This window comes from Gekko japonicus, unplaced genomic scaffold (assembly GCF_001447785.1).
Source record: "Gekko japonicus isolate JY-2015 unplaced genomic scaffold, Gekko_japonicus_V1.1 scaffold1032, whole genome shotgun sequence".
Taxonomy (NCBI): Eukaryota; Metazoa; Chordata; class Lepidosauria; order Squamata; family Gekkonidae; genus Gekko; species Gekko japonicus.
The window spans coordinates 253353-260122 of NW_015175389.1; positions in this window are offsets into that span (position 1 = coordinate 253353).

The following is a 6770-nucleotide window of genomic DNA, read 5'->3' on the forward strand; positions in this document are numbered from 1 at the left end:
GAATGCTGTGTATGCCACCACTTGCCGGGAAGGTCCAACGATTCTTTATAGGGGCCAAGTGGACCAGCCCTTAAGGAAGAAAATAAAGGGAAACTAAGTGGAGGTTCAGATGGAAACGCACCAAAATCAAGCAGTGGAGCGTTTCCGTTTCCCTGAAGGCTCCATCTCTGACCTTAGGGTTGTGAAACTTAAACAGAGCGACTTGACAAATTACAGCAGGAGGCTGCAGAATTAACACATTTAATTAAGTCTCTCAGGGCTTGAGCAAGAATTATAGGCGGTTCTCACACTTGCGCCCGCAGTGTAAGGGGAGAGGAAGAAAGAAAGCTGACATTTGGGATGGAAATAGGCCACAAATTTATTAAAGATCCGAGCAGTCACACAAGTAGGAGGCCTCAGTGAACGTCAGCGCCATTGCGAGGCACATATAATGGCAGCGTGCCCAGGCATTTCTGACGCCAGCTAGGCAGACCCCGGTATCCTCAGCTCCTTTCCCTATCTCATTCCACCCTGCCAGGTGCATCCTGACCCTCCACTTAAGCGGTTATTACAAAAAATTAATAAAAATAGTAGTTTGGGTATTCTTTGATCAGCATACAACTTGCTTCTCCTGTCCTTAATTTATTCACTGACTCTCCAGTATTGTTCAACATATACATAGGCACCGTCTTTTCAACCGGCTATGCACACAACTGGTAGTTCCATTCTAAGACAGTGCCCATCACCAGAGGTGGACTAGGAGGCAAAAATGGCCCTAGGAAGCCCCCCTCCCCTTGGAGGTGAGGGAAAGAGGACAAGCGATGGATGCTCTAGCACAGTTCAGGCCAGCTGCTTATGCCCACAGGGGGTGAGATTCATTCCTTGCTTGGGGCTGAGGTGACCCCGACAGGTGAATGCCCCCCCCCGGCAATCAACCTACCATGACTTTTCCTGGTGGCCTTAACGGCTAGTCCACCCCTGCCCATCACCACATAGGGATGCCAGCCTCCAAGTGGGACCTAGGGATCCCCCAGAATTACAGCTCACCTCCAGACTACAGAGATCAGTTTCTATGGAGAAGAAGAAGAAGAGTTAGATTTATACCCCACCCGTCACTTAGAGTCTCAGAGCGGCTTGCAATCTCCTTTCCCTTGCTCTCCCCACATCATACACCCTGTGCGGTAGGTGGGGCTGAGAGAGCTCTTCCCAGAACTGCTCTTGAGAGAACAGCTCTGAGAGAACTGTGACTGACCCAAGGTCACCCAGCTGACTGCATGTGGAGATGTGGGGAATCAAACCTGGTTCTCCAGATTAGAGTCCGCGGCTCCTAACCACCACAACAAACTGGCTCTGGAGAAAATGGATGCTTTGGAGGGTGGACTCTATGACACTGGACCCCACTGTGGTCCCTGTCTTCCCCAGGTTCCAGCCCCAAATCTCCAGAAGTTTCCCAACTAGGCCCGTAGCTACAGGGGGCATTTGGGGGCAATGCCCCCCACAGATGAGCGCTGCCCCATGTACAGATTTTTTTAAAGAAAAAAATTTAAATGTAAGATGTGCATGGAGTTTCCAAAATGACCTTGGGCACAGTCAGGAAAGCTTTGGTCTCCTTTTCTTTGTCCAGGCTGAAAAATAAATAGTTTTTTTAAAAATGCAAATAAAATAAAAGAAAATTGCAAAAAAGAAAAAAAGAAAATTTCAAAATGCAAGAGAGAGATTCAGAGATTGCACCCCAGCTTACACAGAAAAGCAGCCTGGAACTGAGTCTCCCCAGTCAAGAGGACTAGAGGAGGACTAGAGGGTGCAGCGGAGCCGGAGCTGCTGCTTCTGTTGCTGCAAGAGGAGCAGCAGGCACGGCCGGGACACACACCCCCCCGATTACCCCACGCCCCACCAACCAAAATTTTCTGGGTACATCCGGACCTCGTCCCCCTACCCCCACCCCCCATCAGTGGCCAGGAGGGCCCTGGCAGCCCTATCACCACACCACGTGGCCGTGAACTCCAAAAGCTGACAATAGGCTGTGTGAAATAGCACTCTCTTTTTTTTGCTGATCAGTCTGGCTGGGCGATAGTGGCCCGTATCCTACCAGTCCGCTAATTAAACACTGAGGCCTTCCTCCAACTTACTCATTTTTAAAATTTCACTTACTGCATTTATATCCCACTTTCCTCCCCAACGGGGAACCCAAAGCAGCTTACAGCAGTCTCCATTTTAGTCTCGCTGCAATCCTGTGAGAGGCTAGGCCACCCAAGGTTAGGACCCCAGCAAGCTTCTGTGGGTGGCTAAGGATTCAAACCAGGCCCGTAGCCAGGAATTTTTAAAGTCAGGGGGCATTTAAATGTCTCAGGGGGCACTGGCTAGTCGAATTAAAGGAACACCTGGCTCCTTCCCTGCACCTGCCACTGTTTGGGGGCCCTGGGTTGGATGAGAAATCATGGGGCCTTTGGGGCCTTGCCGGTAAGTTGGGGGGGGGGGCTAGCCCTAAGATACCCCACTGTAGCTACAGGCCTGATTCAAACCCAGGTCTCCCAATCCTTTTCCAGCACTCTGTCCACCACTTCACGCTGGCCCTCAAGTCACTAACTCTCAGCTCAAATGACTCTTCGTCCAAAAGAATTCTCCTTGGGCTGGAGGAACTCCCTCTAGCCTGTGTTAGGATGCCGCTCACTGAGTTTTAGTAATATGATTCGACAGGGGTCGTTTCGTAGAAAAAGAGCTAGGGGAATGGACCTGCAAGGTTGGCGGTAGTGCAAGGAAGCCCCACGAAGGCCCTCCCTGGCCCCAGGCAGGCAGGGGTGGGGAGAGGCAGGGAGGAAGCAACTTACCCTCCCTCTTCTCCTGCCTCCTCCTGGCTGAATGAGGGCCGGAAGCGGGGCGGCCGGAAGCAGGGGGTGGGGCTTCGTCATGTGCCCTGCCCCCCCGTACCTCACCCGGGGGAACTGCGATCCCCCGCGATCCCCCCCGAAATGACCTCTGTGATTCGAAAAAACAAAAAACTCTTCACTCTTGCCATACCATTCACCCTAAATTTTATGACTATCTTTCACATCATCCCATAAATATCTAGAGTTCAGCTGGCATCACGTGCACATTACAAAGCTTTATAAACCTTTATGTGTGCTGTTGTTTGCATATACGTATAAAGCACCTTGCTGGATTGTAGCCAATGGCCGAGATCCCACTGAATTAAGCATGCAATGGGAGCAGTCCTAAGTAGGGCTACTCAGAAGTAAGTGCTATTTTATTCCATGAGGCTTAGTCCCAGGAAAGTGTCCTTAGGATTGTGGCCTAAGAGCCTAACTAGATATTACATACTGCACCAAGTTCTCCATGGGGACTTGCAGCTGTAAGGTATCTGCTAGTTTCCAGCAGAAATGTATGCGTAACCAAGCGCAGGGCTCGGTTTGGATCAGGACTGCTGCACAGGAGAAGGAGGAATTCCTACCTTCTCCCCTGTTCTGAAACAGCCCAGGGGCTGGAGATGGGAGCCTAATTTTAACTGTGGAGAGCCAGAGCACATGCAAGCATTCAGTGCAGTTGCTGGCTCCCAACACAGCAAATCCCTTCCCCCTGCAGCACCCTCTGGGCTGTTTCAGCTGCTGAAAACAGCACAGGGAAGAAGGCAGGAATTTCTCCTTCTCCTGTGCAGCAGTCCTGATCCAAACTGGACCCTACAGTGCCTTTACTCACAAGTTGCCTCCAGGAACTAGCAGCTACAGTATAGCTGCTAGTCCCCATACTGAACTTGTGTATTCTGTAACATCTAGTTAGGCTCTAAGGATGCAGTCCTATGCCTACCTACTTGGTAGTAAGGGCCATAGAGTGTAGTGAACTTACTTTTGAGTACACACACACAGGATTGCATTGTTCCACCTATTGATTTTAGTGTCGTTTAAAGTTTCCCAAAATTGATAGTAATGTGTTTTTATTTAAATATTTTATGAACCACCTTCTTTTTCATTTCTGAGCTGAACTCATGCTTTTTCATTTTTCCTCAGGGGAAGGAAATCACAGTCTGACTACTTCATTGCCATAAGCATCATGATTTCAATCTATAAGTATCTTTCAAAAATGAAATCAGAGACCCAACAATCCTATATTCCATAATTTCTGGCCACCTCCCCAAGTTTTTACAGCTTTCCAAATGACTGTTGCCAATTAATATGTGATATGGAAACACTGACAATCTATTTCAGGAAGTTCTCCCCGCTATTTTATAGGATTTAAGTATTCCTTAGCTAGCCAATTACTTTCCTACTTATTCCTCTTGTTAAAAAGGAGGTTCAGCTATTTTAGAATTATTCTATAGGGTTTTTTTATTCACTCTCGGGGCAAGTACCTTTAATGAAGTTAGAAAATGTATCTACAACCTCGTTAGAAAGAACCCTTTGCCACCTTACAGTTCTTCCGTTGGGGGGGGGGAGAAAGGGGTTTTTCAAGTTTAATTTTATAGGCCAAATTAAAATGATTCTGCAGTGAATGCCTGCAAAGTTTCAATCTAGGAGAGAAAATGGAATAGCCAACAGAGGATGGATAAGCAAGAACGAAGATGCTAAGTCAAAACTATATTTAATATCCATAAGTTACGGAGCTGGTAAGCCCAAAAACCTAGGAATGGAATAAAGATCTGTCTTGTGGTCACTCCATTCTAAAAATATATAGAGTGTTGATGGCACACAGGAAAGCATACATTAACACCACCACTGTGGTACCCTGTAAAAGTCAATTTGGATATTTCTAACCTATTTTGTCAGGTTTCAATATCATGTCATTGTTAGGACCATGTCCATTCCACCCTTTTGGAATTGCACCATGCCAATGTAGAATTTGGTATGGGATAAGCAATTTAGGTCCACTGCTAAATGTGTTTAAGCGTGCACGTATTTATTTAAAGTACTCCCATCTCGTTTTTCTACATACAATTTACTCTAAGCAGTACCACAACCAAGAAGACTCTATTCCTGTTCATTGCTCACTTTGCTTCCAGTGGCAGAGATACCCAGAGACGGGCCTCTGAGACCAATGAATGAAGGGGCCTGTTCATATGGGAGGCAGGTCACCCTTCAGAACCCAGTTGTTTAGGGCTTAGCAAGCCAAAAGCAAAGAATTGTGCCTGGAATAACTGGAACTGTAGTTCTTGCAGCGCAGGGGTGTAATAATATGTTCGTTGCATCATGTTCCTGTGTCAGCAACATTGCTGGAACATTCTGAACGAGTCAAAGTTTCCTGGCGCTCTTCAAAGGTGTTACTGTGTAGAGGGTACTACAATAATCTTATCCCGATATAGTTCAGGCATTTCATTTGTGAGGAAGAGTTACAATCCCAGCCATGAACGGGGAAAGTAGTTACCTGAAAACTGGTAATATATTAATCTCATCCAATCAGTGAGCTGTGAAATCCAGAGCTGAACGTGGGAACTAGACAGACAGACACTCTCTGTGTGCATCTGAAGGAGAGGCAGAGAGAGCACATCCCGGAGAGAGAGAGGGTGTCTGTGCGCATACACAGGTTGCACAGGTGAGATCCAGGTCTTACCCATTCAGAGATTACATCTTTCCTACATGCGCTGCTGTGTATGTGACTCCCTGATCTGTGCAAATGCAACGTGAGATTCAGCCCCGAGAGAAAAATCTAATCAGACATGGGTTGCTGTATAGTGGGCAAAGATCACCTGCTGACTCAGAGAAATGATCTCTGGTTCTATTTTGTCCTCCTGGAACAATTCAACCAAGTGACTACTCAGAGGGACTCATTAGCATCTCTCACCTGTGTCAGGAAGGAGAGGGAGACGATAAATAAGCCCTTGGGGATCCATTAAATTAAATCCACTAAATACGGGAGGTGCTACAAAGAAATACACAGACTGCGTTTCTCGGTACTGAGTGGAGAAGTGAAACTGGTTAGAATTGAAACCAGCATTTATTGTTATTTATAGAGCACTGTCAATGTGTATAGTGCTTTGCATAATACAAGACCATGCACCCAAGCAGCTTACAATATAAATTTTACCATAAGGGAGACAACAAGAGGTGAAAGAAGGAATGACCAAGAAAAGGGTGTTTATTCCGTTCAGCTGAAGGTAGAAGGAGATTGGATTTATACCCCGCCCTTCACTTGGAGTCTCAGAGCGGGCTGCAGCTCAGTACACCCGCCACAGTGCCATCTGTACCACACCTCTTGTACTTTGAAGGCCAAACTAAACTTTATGGTGAGCAGAGAAGAGAGAAGAAGAGATTGGATTTATACCCGGCCCTTCACTCGGAGTCTCAGAGCAGCTTACAATCTCCTTCCCTTCCTCTCCCCACAACAGACACCCTGTGAGGTAGGTGGGGCTGAGAGAGCTCTTTTGAGGACTGCTCTTGAGACAACAGCTCTGAAAGAACATTGACAGTCCCAAGGTCACCCAGCAGCTGCATGTGGAGGAGTGAGGAATCAAACCCAGTTCTCCAGATTAGAGTCTGCTGCTCTTAACCACTACACCAAACTGGTACTTAGTTTCAGTGGAGAGGGGAATTTAGGATGTCTGTGCCCAGGCCTTCGCAGAACAGGTGGGTTGGAGGTGCTCATGGAGGCATTTATGGGCATAAGGGGCATCAAGAGGCAAAGTAATTTGGGGGTGTAGTGGTCCTTCAGAATCTGATTTTAGAGCGGCGGGGGGCAAGGCCACGGAAGGCTTTTTTCTATTAATTTTTTATTTTTTCAGAAATATTAAAGATACAGAAAAGAAAATGCACACAAAAAATGCACATTACATTTTTAAAGCATAACAAGAACTTTCGGTGATATCA